The following is a 14656-nucleotide window of genomic DNA, read 5'->3' on the forward strand; positions in this document are numbered from 1 at the left end:
CTAAAAAGGTTTATAGTATGTGGAGAGTACTGTAGTAAATGGAGAGGTGCACTACTAATGAAGAAGGGCTACAGAAACAGAGCTGGGTAAATGTCAGGACAAATGGTACACAGGCCAAACTTCCAAAATATATTTCTTCCCCAACAAGTTCATAAACTTTTATATGTATGTACACACACACACACACACACACACACACACACACACACACACACACATTGCTTTTTTCTCCATCTCCTGACCTTGTACTGTAATACCTATACAAATAATTCAGCTTAAACTAGTATTACCATATTTATTTTAATAGATAATATTTTTATGGCTTCAGAAGCTGCCACATTTCTGTGGCAAAAGCTATGTGAAAATTCAAACAAATGACATCAAATAAAATTTTGAAATGCAACCTATTTTCAATACAGAGGCAATTTGCAATTATAATTTTTTATTTTTATTTTTATTTTTTTTTGAGACAGAGTCTCGCTCTGTCGCCCAGGCTGGAGTGCAGTGGCGCAATCTCGGCTCACTGCAAGCTCCGCCTCCCGGGTTCACACCATTCTCCTGCCTCAGCCTCTCCGAGTAGCTGGGACTACAGGCGCCCGCCACCACGCCCGGCTAATTTTTTTTTTTTGTATTTTTTAGTAGAGACGGGGTTTCACCGTGGTCTCGATCTCTTGACCTCATGATCCGCCCGCCTCGGCCTCCCAAAGTGCTGGGATTACAAGCGTGAGCCACCGCGCCCGGCCTTGCAGTTATAATTCTATAATAAAACAGAATAAATCTATTATTAGAAAATGCTAGAAATATTGGAACACATTATTCAAAGACTGGCTTGGAGCCATACTCGCAATTCTTACTATTTTGTCAAAACATAGAATTGATTATGAAACACTGTGGTTTTTAAAACCCAAGCCCTTTAATTTTTGTTGTTGTTAGTTTGCAGGATTAGAGTTATCATTCTAAGTGAATTTTCCTCTACTTTTGAAACCTATTTGGGAACTGGCATAGTTGAGTCTGTTACTGTTTTGATAATTCAGGGATGGGAGTCTTAACTTTAGTCACAGTCATCCGGAAAAGTACAGTAAGGTCTGGCGCTGTGGTTCACGCCTGTAATCCCAGGACTTTGGGAGGCTGAGGCGGGTGGATCACCTGAGGTCAGGGGATTCAGGACCAGCCTGGCTAACATGGTGAAACCCCATCTCTACTAAAAATACAAAACTAGCCGGGTGTGGTGGCGCGCGCCTGTAATCCCAGCTACTCGGGAGACTGAGGCAGGAGAGGAGAATCATTTGAACCTGGGAGGCGGGGGTTGCAGTGAGCCAAGATCGCACCACTGCACTCTAGCTTGGGCAAAAAGAGCCAAACTCCCATCTCGCAAAAAAAAAAAAAAAAAGTATAGTAATGAAAAAGAAAAGAAAGATCAGCGCACTTTAATAATTTAGTAGACTGCCAATACAGAATCTACTGGAGAAAAGAGATCATGGTCCTTGCTATCATTTGAATATGGCTTGTTCCCATCAAACTCAAGTAGAGGCTTAGTCCCCAGTGTGGCCATACTGGGAAGTCGTGCATTTAACAGGTGACTGGGTCTTTATAACTCTTTCTTTTCCCCCTGCCCCCGCCCCGAGACACAGTCTTGCTCTGCTGCCCAGGCTGGAGTATAGCAGCAAGATCTTCGCTCACTGCAACCTCTGCCTAGTGGGTTCAAGCAATTCTCCTGCCTCAGCCTCCTGAGTAGCTGGGATTACAGGCACGTGCCATCATGCCAGGCTAATTTTGTATTCTTAGTAGAGACAAGGTTTCACCATGTTGGCCAGGCTGGTCTCGAACCCTTGACCTCGTGATCTGCCCACCTCTGTCTCCCAAAGTGCTGGGATTACAGGCATGAGCCACTGTGCCCAGCCCCAAAGTTTTTGTTTTAAGACTGGGTTAGTTCTCGAAGGAATGAATTAGTTTTTTTGCATTCCCTTGTCCTTCCACTTTTCAACCATTCTAGGAAGCAGCATGAGGCCCTCACCAGATGTGACTGCCCACCTTTGACCCCAGAACCCCAGAACCCCAGAACCATAAGCTAAATAAAACTCTTTTCTTTATAAATTACCCAGTCTGAGTATTTTGCTATAGCAACAGAAATTGCACTAAGAGCTCATAATAGCAAATACCACTTTATTTAATCCTACGATGTATTTTGATTTAAATCATTAATGTTCTTTTCTAAATTCTTTCTCTTACCTGTTTCAATTAAACTTTATGCAGATATATTAATCTTTACTAATGTGCTTATTAACATGTGATATAGTGCATATTCACTTTTAGTATGTATATATCTACCCTGCTAGACTGTAGTAAGGCTCTTAGTTATAATCTCAATGCCTACAATAGCACATGATACATAATTCTTATAAATGTGGAACCAAATTGTTGAATTAAACTAGTGATTGTTTAACACAACATAAATTGCAATGTGCTTTCCTTTGTAATGTCTATTTCCTTTGGTAGTGAAAACAAATGGTGAACATTAAAAACAAGGCAAACTACTTATCAATGAAAATGATCTGCCATCTCCCCCCCAAAAAAATATTTAAATTGTCAATTTATTATGATGTATGTATCACTGGAATTGTCATAAGACAGATGGGTTACATATTTATACATTTCTCTTTTCTAAACTCTGTATTTCCAACCAAATATATATGTGTATATATACATAATGTATATATATGTATATATTCATTAAAAAACAAATATGAAGAGAGAAATAAATATTACTTGCGAAGCAATTACAATGTGCTGGCACTGGCTTAAATGCTTTATATGGATCCCTTTGTTTTATGTTCAACAACATAAAAAATAAACAATGGAATAGTTGCTGTTATAATACCAATTTTACAGAGTATGAAACTAAGGCATCATCAAATAGTAGTAAATTTAGGGTCTCAATCTTACCACACGTTAGATTCTAACCCATGCAGGGAGCTTAGACTCCAGAACCCTTCTCTGATCAACTCTGACTACTCAAGCCATTTTGTTCATAAAATAACAAGATTTATTTTATAAGTCTTCATATAATCTGAAAATCACCAAAGAATATATTAGTAAAATCGACAGGAAATAATTATTGTAAAGGTTCACAAAACTACATGAATAGTAGTGAAAATCGTATTTGTAGAAATGTAAACATGTGTACCATAAATATAAAGACAGCAAATGCTATACTGTAGGTACACATGGAAAGAGCACTGAACACTGAAGTATGAGTATATGGGTCAGTCTTGTGACTTTGGGCAAAGTCATTTTACTTATCTGGGTTTTAATTAAAACCTTTTCTGAAGAATTAAAGTCATTTCAAAGTCCTATAAAATTTCCCCAATCTGTAAGTCTAAGCAGGCAAGCTCCTTTTAATCAAGTACACATGCTATTCTAACATTTCAAGCGATCGATAATTAATAAACGACTTGCTGTTTTCTTAAAATATAAACATAACAACACTGTTAACATGGATGTGCTGTGCACATCCATATAGATTGTGAGGTACTGTCAAAATAATTTTCAAAAGTCCATGTGACAAACTAAGCAGGGTTCACACAAATCACAGGAAAACATCTTCCTAGGTTAACTATTTTAATCAATGACTTAGTGGAAAAGAGAAAATAAACATGAATCAATTATGGAAAAGTTCTCTAGTTGTGGCCATGATGGGAATGGGTGGTCAGACATGCCTCATTGTACTTTCCTTTCATTGGAATTCTGGCACAGCTAACTATCCTTAACATTAAAACAGAGACCTTAAGACTGACAGAACTGCCCCCCACCCTTTGTTTTCTGAGATGGAGTCTTGCTCTGTCACCCAGGCTAGAGTGCAGGAGTGCAGTGGTGCAATTTTGGCTCACTGCAACCTCCACCCATCGGGTTCAAGTGATTCTTCCACTTCAGCCTCCCCAGTAGATGGGATCACAGGTGCGCACCACCACGACCGGCTAATTTTTGTATTTTTAGTAGAGATGAGGTTTCGCCATGTTGGCCAGGCTGGTCTCGAACTCCTGACCTCAGGTGATCTGCCCACCTTGGCCTCCTAAAGTGCTGGGATTACAGGCGTGAGCCACCACGTTTGGCCAGAACTGCCTCTTTAAATCTGATAAGAAATATTTTCAATCTATTCTAATACCTGCTACCTAGAGGCTTCATCTGCATAATAAGAACCCTGGTCCCCACAACCCCTATCTTAACCCAGACACTTTCTTCTATTGATTCAGGTCTTTATTAATAGACAAACCCTTTCAACCAGTTGCCAATCGGAAAATCTTTGAATCTACCTATTAACCTGGAATCCTAACTCTACCCTTTGGGTTGTCCTACCTTTCCAAACTGAACCAATGAACATCACTCATGTACTGATTGCTGACTTATGTCTCCCTAAAATGTATAAAACCAAGCTGTAGCCCAGCCGCCTTGGGCACATGTTGTCAGGAGCTCCTGAGGCTGTGTCACGGGCATTTCCTTAATCTTGGCAAAACAACTGATGGAAAATAAAAAGTTTACATAAATTTTTAAGAAAAATATAAATTGTCATGCCTTCTTTGACCATTTTACACTACTTTCCTGAAAACTTCAAGGGATATAGCTCAACCTCTTTCACTAACAATGCTGCTTTAAAGAATTTTGAAAAGCCTTTAATAAAATTATTGCAATTAGTATCAATTTTTAAAACTCAACATTTTCACTAAATAAATCTTATGAAAGACATAAAAACCTATTCCTGAAAACATTTATTTACTCCTTTATTTATATCACATTAATGATCTAGAATACTGACTCATGGGAAGAAATCATCAAAAAATATATATATATATATTTTAATCCTTTGCCAAGTTTACATAATTGATTCCCAAATATGGTTACATCAGAATCACCTAGTAAACTTTTTATAAAGACAAATCTTGAAGCTCTATCCCAGACCTACTGAATCACAATCTCTGGGTCAGATGAAGCTACACTATCTGTAACTTGTACAACAAAATATTAATTTACTTATAGCACATTGGTATAATAACTAAGATGTGCAAAGAATGTCTCTAAGGCCTTTGAAAAATAGTTTTTTTTTTCTCTATCTGACTACATATTTGTTGTCATTGTCATCATATTTCCTCTTAATTCTCCAAGATAGTTTTACTTTGATTTTTGAACATATTTGTAACAGCTGCTTTAAAATCCTTATATGCTAAATCTAACATCTGAGTCCACATCAGAGGCAATTTCTATTTTATGGATCAACTTTTCTGTTTCTTTATGTATCTTATAAATGTTCTGTTGTTGAAAACTATACATTTTAAATAATACACCATTAGCAACTCCGGTTTCAGATTTCTTTCCCCTGAGAATTGCTGCTGCTGTCGTGGTTTCTTTTTAATATCTCGCTGTATTTAACATGCAGAATCTCTGCCCCCACTGTGTGTGGCTGCTTATGTCTTTGCTCACTGTTTTATTTTAATTCGTTTGAATTCTTATTTTTATTTTTTAGCCTCGGCTCCTAGATATCACCTCTGTCTGCATGGCTTAGTGGTCAGCCAATGACTGGGCAGAGACTTTGCACAAAAACCATGGGCCCATTATTAAGTCTCCACTCCTTGATGATGTGATTGTATGTTAGAAAGAATATTAAAAGTTCAAGCAGTTTACAAGTCAGACTCAGTTATTTACTTGCTGCCAAGTCCTCTCATGTCTCCTCTGTACATGTGTTTAGCTTCCCAGTTAGTTAAGAATGCACAGAAAGTTTATGGCTTCTTCATTTCCAAGATTTCCCTGTTAAGTTTCAGAATGGTTTCCAGTCATCCCAACTGGAACTACAACCAAAGGATAGCACAGCTACAGGTTTTCCCCATTTTTTTTTTTCCCTACAGTGTTTACTTTCACTGACAACACTGCTGGGCATGAGTTTCCACCCTCTACTCCAAATCATGTCAGCTCTTCATGGCAGTAAAGCCACTGGTTTTGAAGGCCAATCTTGCCCTGATGGAACTTCCACGATGACACAGTTAAGGAGTAAGAAGAGATGGAGGGATTGCGGGGGATAAGGAGCAGCCCCATGCTAGAAGGCTTTAAACATCTGCTGTTCATAACAGAAGTTCTAGTAGATTTTCATAAATAATGTTTCCCCGTTTGTTGTTTGGCTTTGGTTACTTTCCAGCTCCCAAAATGGTTGTTGTTGACAATTCTAATTTTACACTTGTTTTAGAGTGAATTTGCCACCCTCAGAAGTCCCTCTAAGGACTTTATAAATATTTCCTGATTATGAATCCTCAAAACAACCATACAAGATAGGTAACATTATTATCAACATTTTACAGAGGAGGAAATTGAGGCAGAGAAAGATTAAGTTTTCTACAGTTACATATCCAATAAAAATGAAATTAAGATTTCAAACCCAGTAATTCAGCTCCTGGGTTCATGTTCTTAAATGGTACTTTAATGCCTCTCCAAATGATGATGGCCATCAGCAGCAGGTTTGGGGACAGTTGTAAAGAACATCATTATGGTATGCTGGCTGCTACTAGTCTTGGGGGAAGAAAAGGAACAGGAAAGGCAACTGTGTCTGATGGTCAGGGAAATGGCTTGGTGAACATAATCAATATAAAGAAATCCCCAAATTAAAGCCTTTTAACCACACTATTACTGTGATATTCATTCCAAGCCGTATTTTCAATCTATTTCTATTTCAACAACAACAAAAAAATAAGCATCCCAACCAACAAAATGTAATCCAATCCATCCTGCAACCCTGACAATTGAAGAGAGAACTGGTGGGAGGCCCTGTGAGCAAAAAATCAATATTGCAGCTTTGTGCTGTGCAAATGTGAATACCACCAAATAGCGGTGCTTAGAGTAAAATGAACTGTTTTGCTCCATTTTCTCCTCTCTGAACAAATGATTTTGAAAAGACAGTTTTTCCCCCAAAGCTATAAAATGTCAAGCAATAACTCTCTGTGCTTTAGGCTAGTGATTGGAATAAATACCTCCCGGCAACAGGTGCAGCGACTTAAGACTGAAATCATTCACATTCAGGGGTAACTCCTAATAAACAGATGCACTGCTACCGGATGGGAATTTGTAAGACCAGAATTGAAGTTTTCTATCATTAAATTTGGCATCATTTATAAGCATTTCTGCAGGAAAATATGCTGCTCTGACAACAAACAGTGCACTTTGCTGTGATAAACTTCAAGTGCTTGTTGAGGAACATTTGCTTTTCTAACAAAGTCTCCATTAACTCTGTTCCTTAAAACATTTCTGTAAAATCACACATTCCCATAAAAGTGTTCTTACTACGCTGTACTATAAATTCAACTTTTCTTGTACTGTTTTTCTTAATTACTTTGAACGAAATACTGTCATGTTTGCTACTGCTCATGCTGTTTGAGGGTCCCAGGAAGAACCATGCTTTTTGATTATCAGGGACCTCTATGAGAGTGAGGCTGTGACTCTAAGCCGTGCTGAAACATTAACTCAAGCCACGGTCTATTACCAGTGCTGGCATATGAAATCTCTTTATTATTCCTGTTCATATATGGTAGCAAAATTTCTTCCTAAAATGGAAATGAGAAAAATACTTAAGGAGGAGGGGACATGATTTCAACCAGGCTGAACTGAAATTTAGGAGCATCCAGAAAGCTTATTTCAATTTCATCTTAACTTAGATGAAAATAGTGTTAAAAATAAACCTAAAAGAAGTTGTCACTGATAGTCCAACTTTTTCACTCATCTCTGCGTATTCATGGAACCAACTAAGCACAATTTTTAAAATCAAGGATGCATAATAAAGCTTTTTTATTCCACAAGGCAGAATGTTAAAAACCTATTTTGTGTAAATTTGTAGAAGATCCTTTTGTTTTAATTATTTAATTAGATCCATTTTAGAAATGCCTTTATCAATCAAACCCTAAAACATCTACTTTTTTGTGCTTACTTATATGTAATTCCTTTCACCTGTCTGTATTATGTTACAAAGCTAAACTATGACATGTGGAAAGTAAAAAAGACCTACCTACTTTCACCTTTGAAATTGTTCTTATGCAAATAATTCAAAAATAAAAGAATGCAATGTCATTTTCCAGAATAAGCACACTGGCCTAGAAAACGCTGCAATTTGTATATAAGTGGGGTGAGCATGAAACACCCAACAAATGCTTACAGAAATACGAAACTGTTGCAAAAGAAAGTGTTCCAACAATTTAAGATCATATAACTACACAATCATCAACTCAGTCCAAATAAGAGATATGCCTTAGCTTTATGTGTCATTTTGGTTTAGAAGCTGTTTTTTTGTTTGTCTGCTTTAGGGAGAGAGTCTCACTCTGTTGTCCAGCTGGAGTGCAGTGGTACAACCATAGTTCACTGCAGCCCCAAGCTTTTAGGCTCAAGCATATGGGCTCGAAATCAGCCTCTTCCCCACCCTAGAGTAGCTAGGACTGCAGGCTCATGCCACTATGCCCAGCTAAATAAGCTGTTGATTATTTTGGAAATATTTTAAATAATGAAGTACTTCAAAAAAATTTTTTCTAAGAAGAATGTTTACAGTTTATTTGAAATCTTAAGTGAAATCAACTTAAATACAAAATACTGTTACACTGAAAAATACACCAATATTTTCTAACAAATATATGCATAATGAAAATACATATTTAAATCCAATTATGCAAGCTACAAGGTAAAAATTTTCAACTTGGGGATTTGCTAAGAGTCACAAAATTCTGGACACTCTAGATGCTCTAAGGTAAAAATATACTTTTAGAAAACCATTAGCTGATAGTTTCAAATACTACTACTTCTGAAAAGCCTTTTGACATTTTAAAAAGAAAGTACACATTATGAGTCAAACACACTGTGGGGTTAAATTCCTTACTAGAAAGAAATTAATTTCTCCTACCTAAAAACTTCTAAATTATCTACCACTAATTAATAATTCACAAGTACCATGAAAACATATTTCAGTTATAAAATATTATGTTTAATACTTAACTAAGAAATTCCTGATAAGCACATCTATTAAAAATAACATATAACACAAAGAGATGCTATTAGTCTCAGTATATAGTTACAACTTCTAAGTTCACAAAGGCAGAATACTTTTATTCTGATCTGCTTTAAAATAAAAAAAGTGACTTTCACACTAAGCTTCAATATTACCCAATTATTCAGTGTCTCTGTTTAAACTATCTCCTCCGCACAGGATGTTCCACTCATTTTTCTGTTAGGCAAGAATTACTCTTCAAAACCCAGTTCAAGACACCAGGTCTTGACAACAGGGAAAGGAGAACCTGAGCTTAGGTTTGGGTCATTTGTTTTGTTTCTTTCAATTAACATCTACTGAGTACCTACTATGTGCCTAGCACTCTTCTAGACACTTGGGATACAAGGAACGAAAGCACAATAATCCCTGTTCCTGAGTAACAAACACGGCGGATGAGACCTCCTTCAGGACAAGTGTCATTTATCTGGTTCACTACTATAATGCCAAAACGTAGTAAAGGACCAGTTTATGGTGTTCTTCATAGAGTGACAAAATAAAGATGTTAAATAAATGGATATATGAATGAATGAACAATTATGAGCTCCTCTATCAGAGCAGGTAACACATTCTAAGGGTCTTTGTACTTATATAACCTCCTTACTGGACTCTGAGCTTTTCAACAGAACCTGAATATTATTTATTCAGGGACACAGTAGGCATTTTATTTTTACTTTATTTTACTTTATGCTTTATTTACTACTATAATTCTTACATACCAGAAGATGTTAAACGTACTCAAGAACATAAAAGTTGTTTTAAGAGGAAAAGAAACAAAAACACCACAGTTCTTTTATATATATATTAAAGTTTTGAATTTATAAATTTAAGACATGAACATCATCAGAAAATGTTTTTTCAAAAATCCAGATATCAAGAGAGAAATATAAACAGGACAAAGATGACATTTTCATCAGAGTCCCCTAATCAGTGGGACTCAACTATGAAAATATGCTCTTAAATGACTGACGACCCGCTAGAGTTCAAAATCATTCCAGAGTTTCCGCCCCTCCCCCCCCCCCCCCCCCCAGGGAAATAGGAAATACTCTTTACAATTATTATTTATTTTTTATAACTAGTTAAAACCAGTTTAACATGAATAAGTTTCTAGCAAAAATTTAATATCTCAAGTCATTCGCATTGTCCCAGCAAATTAAAATTCTTAAGTAACTCTGTATAATGTATTCACTGTCAACAAAGAAACTAGCAAACAATTACAGAATAAGTAAAGGACAATTTCATCATCTCCTCAGGTATAATTTATTTCCAACTCTATGTTATTTAATATAATCTATCTTATAATTTTTACTACCCTTTTGTTATTAGAAATTTCATTAATTCACTCCCACCTCCATTCAGCCTGAGTATGTATTTATTCTTAAAAGTAATTAAATAAGAAGCAAAAATGCAGAAATGAGCTATTTGTTCCCATAGCCAGTGACTCACTCCAACCTTGCTAGGTAAAGCTTTCCGCTCCTTTTTTGTCACTGATGCTAAAACTCATTAGGGTGGAGACTTCATTTAAAGTATTTCCCAGGCAGGTTTCCCAGATCAAACAGAGTAAAACTTTGGATTTTAAGTCTTTTTAGTTAATACATTGTTGTATTTAAATATAAGCAATTCTTTTAAAGCACTAACACAAAAAAACCTCTTAACCAAAATTTCCTTTTTAAAAGGGTACTTTTAGGTCTGGGGTGGTGGCTCACGCCTGTAATCCCAGCACTTTGGGAGGCCGAGGCAGGCGGATCACCTGAGGTCAGGAGTTTGAGACCAGCCTGGCCAACATGGTGAAACCCCATCTCTACTAAAAACACAAAAAAATTAGCTAGGTGTGGGCGCCTATAATCTCAGTTACTCAGGAGGCTGAGGCAGGAGAAACGCTTGAACCCAGGTGGCGGAGGTTGTAGTGAGCCGAGATTGCGCCACTGCACTCCAGCCTGGGCAACAAGAGTGAAACTCTGTCTCAAAAAAAAAAAAAAAGGTACATTTAAATTGAATCACGAGTGACCACAATGTAGATGAATGAAATATTTCCCTGCCAATTTTTATTGTATTTCCATATTAATTTTTATTAGGCAACAATAAACTCTAAAGGTATAAAGTTACTGTGTAACAACAGCTTCCTCTTCAAAGGTTTCTATAAGGGGGCTAATTAATACCAACTCTAGAACTTATTTGGGTTAACAACATTGAAACTGCACTGAAACCACCCACTCATTTCTCTGAATCCCAAGACAAATCCAAAAGTGACCACATGCAACCACTGCTGACTCAAGCAAGTGTCTTAGAAAGCAAAGACACTATATCCCCATATATATTCTTATGAGGTATTTATTTTTCTCACTTTAAGTGGGAAAGATTAACACACTGAAACTAGTCGCACCTCTTGACTTTCCACAAATTATTACCCATGCTAATAATTCAATCACTTAAAAAAGTATCAGCCATGTAACCTTTTACCCACTTAAGGCTGTGATGTCATGTCTTTCTTCCTGTGTGCTTTAAAAAAGGAAGTTTCCCTAAAACTTCAAAAGGCTATAAATTAAGCCTTTTCTTTTTCTGAACACACTAAAATTCTATTGGTAATAATAGACACGCTTTTCTGCTGGAGTAACAAGGCATTTTCCAACAGGTTTCTAGAGAAAAAGAAAACATACTGAAATAATTTCTCATCCCAAAAAATAACTTATACAGTCAAAGTTGTTTTTTTAATTTCTACTCTTTTTCCTTTAAACAATGTTTCATATTTGATTCTCAATGATGCTACATACATGAAATTTCTAAAATATACAGTCACTACTAACAATAGATGACTCTTTTTTAATAATTGAAGATTATTTTTATCTCACAGATATAAAGATAAATTTCCAAAAGATATATAGAGCTTGTGGGAACAACTAATCAAGTGGATAATATGATATATACAAAACAAACAAAAATACTCTAGTGAATGCTGTGACTATTGTCTATTACTTTTCTCAATGAATGCTCTTGGACCAATTAAAAATTGCAAAATAGAAGAATAAATAAAATAAAATGCAGTAAGAACCGACTCTGTGAACTCTACCTCAAAACACAATAGATGCAAACTGAAAATAATTAAAAAAAAAAACACCACCAAACAGAAAATAGCACTCATTTCTTGCTTCATTCATTATGTATCTGTGTCCTTAACACATTCGAATTCCTCCATTAGACAATGCTGGTATAACCAAAAGAAACTAACAATACAAGTTGGAGACAACTCCACCACTTCCAGAAACTACAGACAGTCCATCCAGTTGTAAAAGCTCTTCCTGAAGCAAAGAAATGACTTATAGAAGTAGTCTATTAACTGTGATACTATGAGTTGGACAGAAACCAATTCCGAAAAATGGTATGAAGGTTATAAAGTCATTCCTTAAATGACAATGTAATGACTTGGATTTCGTGGTTGGTTTCAGTGTTACCATTTTTGTGTTTGCTATTGAGGTTTGTTCAATTTTTAATGAAATGATAAGGTTTTTATTAAAGAACACAAATTATTTTCCAATCTTGTCAACACAACATTTGGGGAAAGGGGAAAGCAGGGAGTTTATTTTAACATGTAAAGTTACAAAATGTTACCTTAAGAAAAGAAGTAATATTACTTTTCTGCAGAGTTAAAATTATATCCTTTCTTGTATTTAACTGCAAGCTGAACATCAAGGGAACTAAGGAACAGCACGGTAGCAGATCCAATGGTATAGGCCCTGCCCCTACACACTACAGCCCATTGTAGTCTTTCATACGTGTTCCCTACAGGTACCAACAGTGCAGAGGAAACAGAGCAGTTCCAACTTCTGGATACACAGATTCTGACAAATTACAAGGAGTTGCAGGAAAAAAGGCTCATAGGAACCCTGCTTGAGAGCCATTGTTGCTATGCCCTGGTGTACTACTCTAATGCCCCTTCCTTGGTACTTTAAATGTTTACTTCCCCTTACAACCTCAAATACTTTTAATTTCATCCTTAAGAAGCTGAATGCTACCAGATAAAAAAGTTCCTGTACTATTCAAGAAAAAAAGAAAAATACAAGACAGGACTGATAAGAGTCACAAAAACAAGCAAATACTTCTTATCAGAAAATGAGAGTAAGTGTAAGTGAATCTGATTTATAATGACAGGCAGGTTTTAGAAAATTACATTTCCCAAATCTGTGCAGCATCATGACTAAGAACTATGTAGAAGCAGGAACTCATCCAATTCATGCCAGTATGCACTGTGCCTATCTCCATGCCTGGCACAGAAGATATAACAATGAACACATGAAAGAACCCAGGCACTGAAAAATGGGTAAGATTTTGAATTCTAGTTCTGCCATTTACTGACCTGGCAAAACTTTAACAAGTTTCTTTACACATGAACTTCAGTTTCCTCAGAAAACTGTGATGTTAATTTATATTTAACATTATTATAGAGTAAATACTCAAATGTTTTACAAATGGAATTCAAATCTGGTCTACCAGATACCCACAATAGTCCCTTCTAAATAAGGGTTGGACTACTAGTTTTCCCATGGTCCATTTACATTTTGTAATGTTTAAACAAAATCAAAAGAACAATATTTCATGACACATAAAAATGTATGCAATTAAAATGTCAGTGTCAAGTAATAAGATCTGAATACTGTCAATAAATGTGTTGGATATTCATTTCTCTCATTATATAAAAATCTATATAACACCCTCAAATTTGGCCTACAAAGTCTAAAAAATTTACCATCTAGCCATTTATAGAAGACTGTTGCTGACCACTATTCCAATTGGTTTGGACAAAATCAGTGAATAGATTACAGTCTCCTCTTGTCAATGAATGTTTTGATATTGAATAGAACAGATTAAAGATAGTAAAACACAATTCTTGTGGCTTATCACAGTGCTAATGAAATAAGAACACAATCTTAGAATATAATTCTCTGCTTATGAAAATCCTACAGGGAGTGTGGTGGGTGGGGAAATAATTAGGTCAATAACTACATTTTTTAAATGCTCCCTTTAAGTATTACTTCCCCCTAAGATATTAATTTAATCTCTACAGATGTTATTGAGATCGAACTACTTAAATCTGAAGTGTTTAATTCTAAAATGGGTAACTATGTTATAGCAAAAAATAATTCTGGACAAGGAGTTAACTGACTTGGCTTGGAATCCTTGTTCTATCCCTTAAAGAGCTCTGTGACATTGGATAAATCACTTCAAATATCAGTCCCCAATCTCTTCATTTGAAAAGTAGGCATGATACTAAATTAATTCACAGTGTTGGTGCAAAGATCGATGGATACAAAAATGTATCTCAACCTAAAAGCACTACCCTAGTAGAAACTGAAATTCATCATAAATTAAAATAAAGCAACTCCGAAATAAAACCACACACACACATACACACACACACACACACACACACACACACACTTATTCGCCACACTTACTATGTTCTGCAAAGGACTAAGTTCTAGTTACAAAAGACCTCCAAACATAAATAATTCAGTGTTAGAATAACAATAATATTTCAGTGTTAGAATAACAATAATACTAACAAGAAAATATGGGTAAATCTGATCTCAAAATAGCAATAAA

General features: G+C 35.9%; 1 protein-coding gene across 3 annotated transcripts in view; it reads right to left on the bottom strand.

Moving 5' to 3' along the window:
• Window positions 1-14656, bottom strand: part of ADGRL2 (adhesion G protein-coupled receptor L2) — a 696353-nt gene that overhangs the window by 86861 nt on the left and 594836 nt on the right. The gene's annotated exons all lie outside the window — the stretch shown is intronic.

Source organism: Hylobates moloch, unplaced genomic scaffold, assembly GCF_009828535.3.
Source record: "Hylobates moloch isolate HMO894 unplaced genomic scaffold, HMol_V3 SCAFFOLD_5, whole genome shotgun sequence".
Classification (NCBI taxonomy): Eukaryota; Metazoa; Chordata; class Mammalia; order Primates; family Hylobatidae; genus Hylobates; species Hylobates moloch.